This window comes from Piliocolobus tephrosceles, chromosome 1, assembly GCF_002776525.5.
Source record: "Piliocolobus tephrosceles isolate RC106 chromosome 1, ASM277652v3, whole genome shotgun sequence".
In the NCBI taxonomy this organism is placed as follows: domain Eukaryota; kingdom Metazoa; phylum Chordata; class Mammalia; order Primates; family Cercopithecidae; genus Piliocolobus; species Piliocolobus tephrosceles.
Window position 1 is genome coordinate 127461407 of NC_045434.1, and position 15257 is coordinate 127476663.

Here is a 15257-nt window from a genome sequence, read left to right on the forward strand (position 1 = left end):
AACACAGATCATTAGGGCATCTATTAGTATTACCATGCTCTGTGATTAAGGTCAGTAGGAAACTACAACAGCCCAATCCAGGCAGGACTACAAATGGCTCAGACCCCTCAGGAATGAAGGTTTGGGTCACTCCACCAGGAAAAAAACCACGACCTGCTGAGGTGCTTGCTGAAGGCAAAGGGAATACAGAATGGGTAGTAGAAAAAGATAGTCATCGGCTATGACCACGTAACCAGCTAAAGAACGGGGGCTGTAATTGTCATGAATATTTCCTCCTTCTTTTGCTAAAAACATGTTTGTGAATGTATACACTTGCACTAAGAAAATATCTTTATTTTGGCCAGTTGCGGTGGCTCACGCCTGTGATCCCGGCACTTTGGGAGGCTGAGGCAGGCAGATCACTAGGTCAGGAGATGGAGACCATCCTGGCTAACACGGCAAAACCCTGTCTATCCTAAAAATACAAAAAAATTAGCCAGGCGTGGTGGCCGGCTCCTGTAATCCCAGCCACTTGGGAGGCTGAGGCAGGGGAATGGCGTGAACCCGGGAGGCAGTGCTTGCAGTGAGCCGAGATCGCACCACTGCACTCCAGCTGGGCGACAGAGTGAGATTCCGTCTCAAAAAAAAAAAAAGAAGAAAAGAAGAAAAACACCTTTTCCTTTATCATGTGACATAAGATTTATTGACTTCATGTCAGCATTTAAGCATTGTTAACTTTATGTAATAGTATTTGGGTTGGGGACTGGTGCATTTCCGGTTGTATGAAGGATAGTTGTATTATGTTAGGTGTAATTATGACCTTGTTATTGCCTTTATTTGAAGATTATGTATGATCTCAGGAGTTGTGTATGGGTTCAAGTTGACAAGCAGCAGACTTGTGATGGTTAATACTGAGTGTCAACTTGATGGGATTGAAGGACACCAAGTATTGATCCTGGATGTGTCTGTGAGGGTGTTGCCAAAGGAGATTAACATTTGAGTCAGTGGGCTGGGGAAGGCAGAGCCACCCTTAGTCTGAGTGGACACCATCTAATCAGCTGCCAGCAAATATAAAGCTGGCAGAAAAATGTGAAAAGGAGAGACTGGCCTAGCCTCCCAGCCTACATCTTTGTCCTGTGCTGGATGCTTCCTGCCCTCGAACATCAGACTCCAAGTTCTTCAGTTTTGGGACTCGGACTGGCTCTCCTTGCTCCTCAGCTTGGAGACATCCTATTGTGGGACCTTGTGATTGTGCAAGTTAATATTTAATGAACTCCCCTAATATCCTATTAGTTCTGTCCCTCTAGAGAACCCTGACTAATACAGCAGGTATTCTTAACTGCCTTTTTCAGACAAGCAAATAGACTTCAAAGAGGTTAAATAACTTACTACAGGTTATATACCTAACAAGAAAGAGTGATAAGACTTCAACTCAGGTGTCTTTATTATAAATTCTGTATCATTTCTAAATTCCTTCATCTTCATTTTTAGGCCAGAGCTGCTATAAATCATATACTTTCAGATTGTATTTTTTCATTCCAGTTGCAAGGAAGTTGAAGTTTAGGGTTATCACATCCCAACTCCAATGTCATTTTTAGTGTGTATGTATAAAAGTTTATTCATTTAATTAAAACCTTTGTGTCTAAAATTGCTGAAGTTGTTCTGGGTTGCAGTGAGTTTTGTAGGTTTAGTTTTGTTAATGAGAGAACAACACAGCAGATGACAGAATTAACAAGTCCACCCCTCCACCCTCTGTCCCAGAAGAACAGATTAGAAAACAGTGCTGTGATGGAGAGCTGTTGAAGACATAGGCATATGGAATAGAGCTTGAAGGAGATCACTTAGCTTCTACTCATAATCAGGAAAAGGGTCAGCAATCCAGGTGAGAAATAGGCCCTCCATTAAGCCACCCTCTGTGGGGATGATGACCTAAATTCCAGTTTATTTTTAGAAACACAATTGACAGGGATTAGTGACTCACTGTGAATGTGGAGTTGGGAAGGATAGAGAAAGGGATGCTTCCTGTGGAAACCTGAGGACAAATAGCTTAAGTGAAAACAAGGATTCCTGGCTTCCTTGCTCCTTTGGACAAAAGGAGGTTAAGGTTGGCAGTTTTCATCTTAGTGTTCTAGAAGGAAGCCATTTATGATTAGGACTGTTTTTAAATACACTATCTTCTGATGTGGTAAATTCCCTCAAAACTGGGAAGCGTTAAGTCAAAATCTAAGTAACCATTTACCATGATTATTATTAGGTAGGAAACTGAGATAGATGGTCTGTACAGTCCTTTCAAGTTCTGAGCCTGAGTCTATGCCTTTGAATTTAAAATGAAAGAGATGTTTCTAGGTGCTGAAAATCTAAAATCACTGCATTAAGCAATTGCAGTATTTTTGTTATGTCACTGTTATGAATGTCAGCAAGGAAGCATTTAAACCCCATTACCTAGGAGACCTCTCTAGAGTGCTGGGGGGAAAAATAATTCTATCTAAAGTAAAAATATCCTTCAGAAATTAAGGTGAAATATAGATATTTTCAGACAGAAAGGAGAATTAGTTACCAGCAGCCTTACACTAATTGAAATTCTGATGGGAAGTCATTAGATAGAAGGAAAATAATCCCAGATGGAAATACAAAAATGAAGAAAAGGATGAATGCAAAATTAGCCAGGCATTGTGGTGCATGCCTGTGATCCCAGCTACTTGGGAGGCTGAGGCATCGCTTGAACCTGGGAGGCGGAGGTTGCAGTGAACCAAGATCATGCCAGTGCACTTCAGCCTGGGCAAAAAACAGAAAGAAAGTAAAGGATGAAGAGCTCTAGAAAAGGTAAATATAATGAACATCAACTGTTACAAAACAATACTAATACTGAGAAGTGTAAAATTTATGCAAAAGTAAAATACATGACAGCCATAATGGAAAAGGCAAAAAGCTGGAGTTAAAGTGTTATGAAGTTCTAGCACTGTCAAGAAAGTGGTAAAAGCAATAATTTGTATTAAAAATACCAAGATGTGTTTTGTAACATCAAAAAGAAGTTACAAGAGGGGAAAATAGAATACTGGGGTAATTCAAAGAAAGGCAAGATTGAAGAAAAAAGGTAAATGAAACAGTGGGTTAAATAGAAAATAAATAGTAGGATGGTAGATATAAACCTGCTTAAATTAGTAATCACATTAAATGAAAATTGACCAAACATTCTGAGTATTAACCTACTGTTGTTGCACTAGGAAAAAAACGAAATCTATCTACATCCTGTCCCGAAGAGACACGCCTTAAATAAAGGTGCACAGGAAGTGCAAGGATGGAAAAGGACACAACTTGCAACCAGTGAAAAAACTGGTATAGCCATACTAATGTCAGATAACACAGATTTTAAGTCAAGGAGGATTACTGGAGATAAAGAGAGATATTCCATAATGATAAAGAAGTCAATCAACAAAGAAGATTTCAAAATTCAAAATAAGATCATTTCAAAATATATAAGGCAAAAATAGACAGCTAAAAGGAAAAATGGACAAATCCACAATCATAAGGGTTACTTTAACACATCTCTGAACAGAAAAAAATAAAAATTAAACAAAAAAACAAAAGATAAAAATCAAGACCACAGTTAACAAACTTAACCTAACACACAGAGAACACTGTCAACTGTGACAAAATTCGTATTTCATTTAAGCTCATATTTAAATTTTACCAAAGTTGACAATAAGCAGGCCATACAGAAGGCCTCAAAACATTTCAGAGGGTTGAAATTATTCAAAATATGCTCTCTGACCTTAGGGAAATTATACTAGAAATCAATAACAAAAGATAACTAGAAAATCCTCAACTGCCTGGAGATTAAACAGAACACACTTCTAAATGATCTGTGGATCAAAGAAGAAATAACAAACACTAGAAAATATTTCGAACTGACCAGTAGTGAAGATGTGCCATATTAAAAATTGGCTGCAGCTAAAGCAATGCCTGGAGAGAGATTCTTAGCCTTCACTACATATCTTGGAAGGTTGAAAGGTTAAAATCAGTTAAACTTTATCTTAAGAAGCAAGAAGAGAGGCTGGGCACGGTGGCTCATGCCTGTAATCCCAACACTTTGGGAGGCCAAGATGGGTGGATCACCTGAGGCATAAAGATTGGAAAAGAAGAAATAAGAGGCCAGCCTGGCCAATGTGGTGAAACCCGGAAACCAGTAAAACCAAACAAAATTAAAGAAAAATAATAAAGCTAAGGACTGATTCTTTGAAAAGGTTAAAAAAATTGATAAACCCCCAGTAAAACTAATCAATAAAAGAAGAGGAAAAATAACATCAGGAATGAAAAAAATATTACTAGAGACTACAAACATTGAAAGATATGATGATATAATGAACAACTTAACACAGTTTGAAAATTTGAGTAAGAACAAAATTAAGGACAAAATTAACTGACAAAAAATCTGGAGAGTCCCCATCTACTAGTGGAAATCGAATCAGTTATTTAAGACATTTCCACAAGCAAAATGTAAAGCCTCACCAGTGAATCCTTTCAAACATTTAAGGAAGACATTACCCCAATCTTATGCAAGTTCTTCTAGAAAATAAAAAAAAGAGAATACTTCCAAACTCTGTAAGTTCATCCTCACCTTGATGCCAAAACCTGACAAAGACATCACAATATACAGAAAAGCAACTCTCAGTATATTGAAAGAATTAATTGTATGTATATTACTACCAAGTGAGGTTACTTCTTTGTGTGTGCAAAAGTAGTTTAACATTTGAAAAATCAATCAACATAATTTACCACATTAATTTTCTTAAAGGGAGAAAAGCATAGCTATCTCAATAAGTAAATGCAAATTTTAAAAAAGATTTTATAAAATTCAACAGGTACATATGATTTTAAAAAATACTCTTAGCAAACTGTAAGCTATGACTTCCCTAAACTGATAGAAATATTCTCTTCTGCAGACTATTTAGTGGTAAAATATTTAAAGGTTTGGCCCTGAGATTGGGAATCACACAAAAATATCTACAGTTACAACCTCTATTCAACATTGTACTAGAGATTCTAGCCATAAAATAAGGCAAGAAAAAGAAATGAAAGGCATACAGATTGGAAAAGAAGATATAAAATAGTCATTGTTTGCAAATGATGTAATTATTACAGGGAAAATTAAAAACTATTTATAACCTATTAGAATTCGAATTGGAGATGAATTTAGAAAAAAAAACTGCTTAAAATTCAGTATTCACAAGTCACTTATATATTAACACCAAACAGGAAATGGAATTTATGAAATGATATTATTTAAAATAACATCAAAACATCAAATACTTAGGAAATCTAAGGACAGATGTATAGAGATGTACATCTGAAATACACAAAATATTTTTGGCATAAATTAAATAACCAAACAGAAGAATATATCATTTTTGTGGATTGAAAGGTTCAGTATTATAAAGATGGCAGTCCTCTCCCAAGTTGATATATACATTCAACCAAGTCTTACTTATTCTTGTTAAGTACTTTACAAATGTGCTTTGAGGCACTTTGATGTAGTCTGTCTTATGATCCTCAAAAAGGCAGAGTAGGTGTTTTGAACTCTCTTTTAGTGGGTTCAAAGACTTGCCATACAGCTAGTAAGAGAAGGTAGCACCCAAACTATATCTCTTTGTTGTAAGTTACTTTTTAGTTTGACATTCTTTATTTTTCACTTTATTATTATTATTATTATTATTATTATTATTATTATTATCATTTTGAGACAAAGTCTCACTCTGTTGCTCAGGCTGGAGTGCAGTGGTGTGATCTCAGCTCAATGCAACCTCTGCCTCTCTGGTTCAAGCGATTCTCATGCCTCAGCCTCCCGAGTAGGGTTACAGGCATGCGCCACCATATTCGGCTGATTTTTGTATTTTTAGTAGAGACAGGGTTTCACCATGTTGGCCAGGCTGGTCTGAAACTCCTGACCTCAGGTCATCCACCTGAGGTCTCCCAAAGTGTTGGGATTACAGGCATGAACCACCGCGCCCAGCCTAATTTTCACTTTATGCCACAGACTATTCCAGTCCTATTCTACCTGGCTACATCCCTTCCTCATAGGATCCTTCCTCAAAGTATCCCAGAGATCCCTTGGGGAACACACTGTTGGATTTAACTCACCTCAAAATCCAAGTCTTTATAAAAAAAAATACGCATGCTACACATTATGGAAATTTATTCATTTAAATAAATGCCTTGAATTTAAAGTTAGAAAAAATTTTCCACCCAGCACTGGAGTTTGCAGACTGATTGTCAGACTTTGTTGCCTCCTTCAAAACTAGCACCATTCAAGGGACACTCTGGGGATGTGAGACTAAATATTTAACTGAATATTGTAATTAGCTTTGTAACAACAAAGTGGTTCTAGCTGGCTCCAGAAATTAATGCCTAATCTGGAGAAAGCCCTACATTATTTTGGGATCTTGTAAGACTTCATGTGATAAAGACAAAAATTTTCTAGCATGAGGGAGTTGAGTGGGTTGTGTAAGTTACACATTCTTTTGGTTACCCATTGAATAGGTCTTTTCTTTCCTCACCACTTTCCTCTCTTTTAAGTTACATATGATGCTGAAGAGGGATTTTTTTTTTTTTAAAGCTCATCAGCTTATTTGGGCTAAGCTTTTATCAGATAAGGCTCCTTATAAAATAATGTGTCCAGCACTGTTCAGAGCTTCCCCAGTGTTACCAGCCTCCCTTGGAATTACACTGAAGTTGTCATTGGTCAGATTACATTTGAAGTATAATCTGTAATAATTAAATGTGTAATTTAAGAAGAATGTAGACATATACCAGTTGGCAGTGATGATGGAGCACTGAGAACTTATTTAAGAAATGTTGAGGAACTATAATTAACAAAATTTTAGTGATCTATTGTGAATGTAGAATTGGGAAGGTGAGGCTGGAGTTGGACAAGGTAGGGAAGGGCCAGAACCTGTAAACCAAGTCACATGATGAATAGGTGAAGACTGGAGGTTCCTCTCCTGGAAAAGAGAAAACTGGGGACATGACGGCTGTCCTCAAATACTGCAAGCAAATAGGGATTAAAATTACACTATTTATTTGCTCCTTTGGGAAAAAGATAAGATCAAAACCTAAGATTAATGGAGAGGCACATTTCTGCTTTATATAAAGAACTCATTTTACAATTAGAATAGTTCAAAATGGAACACATGACCTTGTGATCTATCAGTCATTAGGGACACACTCAAAGCAAAAACTACGTGACCACTGTCTTAGTCTGTTCTTGCTGCTATAACAAAATACCATGGCCTGGATAACTTATAGACAACAGAAATTTATGTGTGACAGTTCTGGAGGCTGAGAAATCCAAGATCAAGGCACCAGCAGATCGGGTGTTCGGGAAGGGCTTGTTCTCTGCTTCCAAGATGGCACCTTGCCGTTGTGTTCTCACATGGCAGAAGGGTGAATGCTATGTCCTCACATGGTCGAAGGCAGAAGGACAAAAGGGACTGATTGCTGTGTGAAGCCTCTTCTATAAGGGCATTAATCTCATTCGTGGGGATGATGATGCCCTCATGACCTAATCACCTTCTAAAGGCCCCACCTCTTAATACTATCACATTGGTGATTAACTTTCAACATATGAATTTTGGAGAGACACATTCAGACCATAGAAACCACCTTTAAGCATGTTGTGGAAAAAAAAATCTTTTTGGGGAAAGGAAGTAAAATAAAAACCTCATTCCCAGCTGGGCTGCATTCAAACATGCTTTGACACACAAGTGTCCTTTGCTGAAATAGCTTACATCCTGTGACCTCAACTCCCTGCCAGGATCACTGGGCTGTTGTTCTTGGCTTCTAGTCTCCTGTTTTATTAGAAATATAAATGTGATATTACTATTGGGTTGTTATATTCAAAGATTTTTGTGTCTTACATAAAGTTATGGGTTGCACTGAATACATTTATTTATAACTTAATTCAACAAACATTTAATGACAACTTACTATGTCCCATCACTATACCAGATAATAGACACGAAATAGCAATTAAAAAACACTCCCTGTCCTTGTAGAGCATAGAACATAATACTATCAGAAGCTGGCAGTTAGTGAGTGAGTGTTCTCAGAGAGTTCTATTATCAGATTTATTTGGAAAAGTCAGATTTGGTTAAATACCATTTTTTCCCAAGACTGAACAGCAGAACTTCCCTGTATAAAAAGGCCAGGATTAGAAGCCAATTTTAAATTAAAGCTAAAATAGTATGACTTATGTTATTCTGAAAATGTTGTCATGCCCCATTTCCAAAATAATACAATGAATAATCAGAAGAGCTGTATCCATGATTTTCTTTTAGGAGACTTTAATACAAAACTACTGTGAACTTCACCTAAAATATGTCTTCTGCTGCTGGTCTAGATCTGAGTGTCCAGTACAGCTGCCAGAAGCCACAGGTGACGATTTACGTTAAATGAGTTAACATTATATACAATTTAAAGTTTAGTTCCTCCGTTGCACTAGCAATATTCCAAGTGCTCCATAGCCACATGTGGCTGGTGGCTTCCGTATTTGACAGTGCAGCTATAGAACATTTCCATCATGGCAGGAAGTTCTGTTGGGCAGTACTGATTGAAAGAGGGCCCATGACATCCAGAAGCTGGTCCTATAGCTGGGGAGCAACAACAAAAAGTATTTGATAAAAGTTTAATGCCCATTCATGATTTAAAAACAACAACAACAACAAACTCTTAGCAGTTTGTGAACAGAAGGGGATGTCCTTAAACCAGAAGATGACTTTCTCACTGAACCACTTGAGTCAGAGCATCTCATGATATCTTAGGAAGATAGTGTAACTTAGAAAATGGCCACTTTGCTGTGTATATACCAAAGGCATCATAATGACTTAAAAATGTCCCAACAGTTGTGTACAAATATGGGTTGACAATGTGTTAATCAAATGTTACGAATCCAAGTATAAGAATAACCGGCTAGGACGGTGGCTCGTGCCTGTAATCCCAGCACTTTGGGAGGCTGAGGTGGGTGGATCACCTGAGGTCGGGAGTTCGAGACCAGCCTGACCAACATGGTGAAACCCCATTTCTACTAAAATACAGAAAATTAGCCGGACATGGTGGTGTGTGCCTGTAGTCCCAGCTACTTGGGAGACTGAGGCAGGAGAATCACTTGAACCTGGGAGGTGGAGGTTGCAGTGAGCCGACATCACGCCACTGCACTCCAGCCTGGTGACAGAGCAAGACTCCATCTCCAAAAAAAAAAACCAGCAAAACAAATTTATCTGATGTATATTGGCATAGTCCTAAAAGAACAGACTATAAATTCTGCCATGAAGCAAAGTCAAGTAAAGGATGTGTTGTATAAAGTTAAAATTCTTTGAACTTCTGGCTCAACAGTTAAGTATATTGGTCTGAGTGCCCACAAGGGGCTGAACTAGACTTCTGAAATTCAGGAGCCTTATTTGACAGTGGCCTGCCTTCAGCTCATCATGTGCACATATGTGTATGTGTGTTTTTTACTTTATTAACTATAGCCATTTTATTCACTGTTTTTTTTTCTGTATGGTAATTTTTCTAGTTGTAGGAATTCTTAGGTGCTGGTGAAAAAGGCTACACTGCCACTGCAGTTCTATATACTAGTAGAGCTAAATTCCAATTTACATTTCAAAACAGAGCCCTGTATGTTATCTTTGATCTACAATCTAGTATCAGTAATCACAAGGTCTAAAAATAATGGCAACTAAAAATCAGTCACTTCCTACTTGCTCTATGCTGGACATTGTGCAATGTGTTTCATTCCATTTTTCTTATTTCCTTTGTATAATAACTCTGGTATCTAAAATAGTATTAGCCCCATTCAACACATAGCCCAACAAGCTGAGCTAAGTTGCCCAAATAATATGCCCAAATCATGCCCAATTGTTCAATCAGGTTTGAACCCAGTCTGATTTCTATATCTGTGCTTCTTTCGCTGTCCCATGATCTAGGGCTCCTGATTAGGAGTCACAATAATAAATGCCATTTTCTAGTGTTTATTACATACAAGCTAATTCTAAGCATTTTTCTTAGTAGGTCATTTAAACCACACAGATACACATAGGATTCTTTCTTCACAGATGAAGACACATGGGGCAGTGGGATTGCCTAGCCCAGTGCAGAAGTGGCAGGCAGGGCTGAGCCAGGACCTGGGCAACTAGGCTTCAGAGTCTGTGCTCTTCTCCATTACGCTCTAAGTTTTTCCCTCAGAAATTTAAGAATATACGTTGGTGTTTATAGTCCAACTGCAAGGAACTGGGTCACTTAGAATGCTCTACAAATGTATGGAGGACTTGGGAAAGCAAATCAAAATAGCCTTGGAACCCAGGGAAGAGAGGCCAGCAGTCCCAGGCATGGAAGAAGGTTAGGTGAGACAGTGACCAAAAAGTGACTCTGGTGGGCCCTGGTGCTCAGGGCCAGCTGCAGCTCAAAGTCAGGACGGTGGCAAGGCACGGAATTGTTGGATGTTTTTCAGCAGTGAACAGGAAGGCAGGAGAGTGGAGGGCTGGAACATTCCTGGAACTGGAATTTTTTAGGGTAGACACAGCAAAAAATCATAGAGTTTGGGGAACCAAGGGTTCTGGGTGACAAAACGTGGACCATGGGTTCAGACTAGAGAAGAAAGAAAATCTGGGAGCAGGCCGGGTGCAGGTGGTTCACGCCTGTAATCCCAATACTTGGGGAGGCCAAGGCAGGCGGATCATCTGAGGTCAGGAGTTTGAGACCAGCCTGACCAACATGGGGAAACCCTGTCTCTACTAAAAATAAAAAATTAGCCAGGCGTGGTGGCACATGCCTGTAATGCCAGCTACCGAGGAGGCTGAGGCAGGAGAATCATTTGAACCTGGGAGGTGGAGGTTGCGGTGAACTGAGATTGAGCTATTGAACTCCAGCCTAGGCAACAAGAGTGAAACTCTGTCTCAAAAAAAAAAAAAAAAGAAAAGAATATCTGGGAGCAGATGGGAAAAAATGGCACTTTTAAACTTACTCAGCCTTCGTGTGACAGAATGGATATTATGCTTTATTAGTTGATCAGATAAGGAGAGCATCTAAGTCATCTAATAGTCATCTCACTGGGTTGAGTATAACTGAAAAGCAGATTGAGTGAGTTGGCAAAATCCTTGGGATTCAGGGCACAGTTACATCTGGTTGGTGTGTAAATTAGTGTCACTTTTCTGAGGTTAATTTTCCAATGTCTGCCTACTGAAATCCTGATAGTCCTTTGACTCAGCTACTTCACCTCTTTGAATTTATCTTATGGAAATGCTCAAGTTTTCATGAACATATCTTCAAAGAAGCAAGTTTTAAAAGACTAACCATGTGTGAAGTTATTATGCTAATCTAAATACACACAACCATATATATATACAAAGTGTACTCTTTTTTCCTCATGTCACGTGGGCAATGTGCTGATGTTGTAACAAGGTTCAAGGGAGACACATTTTACACATGAGCCTGAAACCCCAATCATCATGCTTACGAACTACAAAAGGTCTTCAAAGAGTACCTTTAATATAACTTTAGAGATCTGTACCTCTGTCAAAAAGTCAACAGGTTTTTTTTTCTGCTAAGCAGAAAGAAGTATTCACTAATGCGTATGCATCTTTTAGACTGAGAATAATTTGTTTAAAAAATTATATAACCTGGCTGGGTGCGGTGGCTCACGTCTGTAATCCCAGCACTTTGGGAGGCTGAGGTGGGTGGATCACAAGGTCAGTAGATCAAGACCATCCTGGCTAACATGGTGAAACCCTGTCTCTACTAAAAATGCAAAAAAAATTAGCCGGGCGTGGTGGCGGGCACCTGTAGTCCCAGCTACTCGGGAGGCTGAGGCAGAATAGTGTGAATCTGGGAGGTGGAACTTGCAGTGAGACAAGATCGCACCACTGCACTCCAGTCTCGCCGACAAAGTGAGACTCCGTCTCAAAAAATAAAAATAAAAAAATTATGTAACGTATCATTTGAAAGTGATTTCATCTGTTCAACCAGTCAGGCTTTCTTACTAAGCATCACACAAATTTGGTTATGGTATGTAAAGCGACAACCCTTTCTTTCTTTCTTTCTTTCTTTTTTTTTTTTTCAGATGACATTATATACTTATTCAAAGACAAAGAGCTCAAAACATCATTCCTCCCCCAAATGAAAAATGTCTGGGAAATTTCCTAATCCACTTTCTCTGAAACCCAATTGGGAAGCTAGCCACCTTGAGTTCTATACTTGAAAGGCAAAGACTAGATCTGTAAGTCTGCCTGTATGTAGACAACTTCTTACAAGACCTCCTAATGAGAGTAATGGCAGAAATAGGGGAAATGAAAATTAAGACAAGTTTTGCAAGTGTTATTCCAAAGAATCCAGAATATTTCCATTTTGCCCATGGTAAAACTATCCAAGGAAGATTAAGTAATTTGGATTGGTCAGGATGTGAACCTAGGCTGGCCTGGCTTCTAAGCCTGTGATTTTTCTGTTATCCTATGACATGGTGTACACTACAAGAAATGCTGATCTTAATAACATAGCTACCTGTATTGAGAATTCACTGGGTCGGGTACTCTTCTAAGCACTTTGTTTCTATCTCTCACTCAGCAAATTTTAGTGAGCTCTTTATTGATTTACAAGATTATGCATCTATGAACTCAGTCACACTGGCTATCAATTAAGTTCCCCTCAAGTTTGGTTTGTAAAAAATTAATTGACATTCATTCTTTTTTCAGAAGACACCAGGTTTTTAGCCTTGGATCAAGATATCTAAAAAAAAAAAAAAAAAAAAAAAAAAAATTCAGTAAAAATCTAGATCTTGCTCAGCTCCAAATTCTTGAACTGCTTTCAGAGTACTGAGAACATTGTAGCCCAAACATGCAATGGCATTTTATAAGCCTCATGAGCTCTGAGGACTAAGTTCTGATTTTTTTTTTTTTTAATCTTGTCCTGATCCCTATCTAAGGGGTCTAGGGAGTCATGCCCTACAAACCATAAATTCTCATCAGATGGATTTTATTTAACCCTATATATTGCGACTTACTTTCCTTACTTTCCAACTTGACTCTGGCATAACATTATGAGACAAGGAAGAAAATAAAAATATTTTACTCCAAAACATGTTTATTTGTCATATCTTGAAATGGCCCTGCAAAGCTGTCTTTCGTAGTGGAAAATTTGCATCTGTAAAGAATCTCTATAAACATAGCTAGATCTTTTACTTCCAGGCCCTCCCAATCCTAAAGAGATTAACTGAAAGTCTAGCACTTCTTAAAGATCTGAATAGGAAACATTTCATCTGTTGTCTCTAAGGGCAGCCACTGTAAGACTTCAAAAGACCCTTGGTCTTCACAATCTTTTATCTTAATCTGAACATTTTCCTTCTATTAACCCCAGTCTTTAGACAAACTCAACCAATTGTCAACCAGAAAATGTTTACATTCACCTGTAGCCTGGAAGCCCCCTGATTTGAGTTGTCCCAAATTTCTAGACGAAACCAATGTATTTCTTAAATGTATTTGATTAATGTCTCATACTTCCCTAAAATGAATAAAACCAAGCCGCGTCTCCAACTACCTACCTTGGGCACACGTTCTATGGACCTCCTGAGGACTGTGTCATAGGCCATGGTCACTCATATTTGGCTCAGAATAAATCTTTTCAAATATTTTGCAGAGTTTGACTCTTTTTGTTGACAGTTCCTTCTTAGCCATATGCACATCACTACATATTGTGTTTTGGAATTTATAAATACTAAATGCTAATTTAAAATTTTAAAGGTTCTATTGATTTTCTGCTGCCATAAAATGATCTATTTGAATCTATCTTCGATAAAGTACAGTTGTCACGCTGCTTGATGGAATCAGCAAGAAACAGCTTCACTTCCTACAGTGGAACCAAGTGCTTAAGCAGAGAAACAGTGTTTCTGACTATCATGGTTAAAACAAAAATCTCTCCAATATAAATTATACGGTGGTAAAAAGAGCTGAAAGGTTTTGTTTTGTTTTGTTTTGTTTTTTAACAGTTTTTATTTTCCAAATGACAACAGCTTCATTTTCCAATATTTTCTGTAGTACACAAAACCTACAATCTGTATTTATATATTTTTACACCAGAATTTTCATTTTTACCAGTTTTTACTAGTGATCATCAACTGGATTGCACAAAGAAGATATATTTAAGGCTCTTTCTGAATCGTGTGGTTTAGTTAAAAATCTCACAATATGTTGATAGTTTGTCTTTCAGGACTTGGGCTTTAACATACGTAAATTAAAAATTTCCAGTCAAATTCAGTGCTGACAACTTGAGTATTTTATGTAACAGTGAAAGAAATTCAGAACTGAATTGAAGATTAAAAAGTTAAAGTGTGCATACAACAAAACAGAAACATTGGAAGAAAGATGAACTATTGTTTTAAAACTATTGAACCATATTCCAAATAATATGACTTCTTAGGACCTCACAATTTAAAGACCAACTTAACTGTATTTACTTTTTTATAAAAAGAACACCATATAAAACTGTCAACAACTGAAAATATGGACATAAAAATAAATACAGTAGTTTTAAGCTTTTTCAGTTATATAAAATATTTATAACATATCAATTATATATAACACACATAAGTGTATATTTATATTTATAACATATCAATTACATATAACACACATAAGTGTATACATATATAAGTAACTTCATTTGTGGACAGTGCACAAATTGTCAAATAGTACAGAAACCAGATTTACCTTAGCTTGTTTCTGAATAGTTCAGTAAGTCATGTTATTTGGAGTATGATAGGGGTCAGCAAACTATAGCCCATAGGCCAAATCAGGCCTGCCACCTGTTTTTGTAAAGTTGTAAATAAAACTAAAAACTCAAAAAGAATCACCAATAGGATGATTTTTACCTAGGATGATTTTTGACTAAGAACACAGCCATGCCCATTTCTCTACACATTGTCTATGACTGATTGCTTTCCTGCTACAACATTAGAGTTGAGGAGCTGGGACATCTTTACTCTCTGTCTCTTTAAACAAAAAAGTTTGCTGATCCTTGGATGTGATGAATGAGTCATACTGTGAGATAAATATTTCACTAGCTATTTCAATAAGTGTCTATTTTATATACAGGAATTCCCACTGCTGGGTTTTCACTAATATGTCTAAAATAGAATATAAGATGAACCAAAATAGCCTAACTGTCCACATTAGTATATGCATATGCATTTTATATTCATTTGTACTAAATTTGCTTTGTATGACCATGTCACAGCTATT

At 37.5% G+C, this 15257-nt stretch overlaps 1 non-coding gene across 1 annotated transcript; it reads right to left on the reverse strand.

Annotated features, from left to right (window-relative positions):
• Nucleotides 1-11396: 11396 nt before the first annotated feature.
• LOC111555196 lies at nt 11397-11500 on the reverse strand. Its single transcript, XR_002735453.1, has one exon. It is a non-coding gene; the product is annotated as a small nucleolar RNA U13 (small nucleolar RNA).
• Between the last annotated feature and the right edge of the window lie 3757 nt (nt 11501-15257).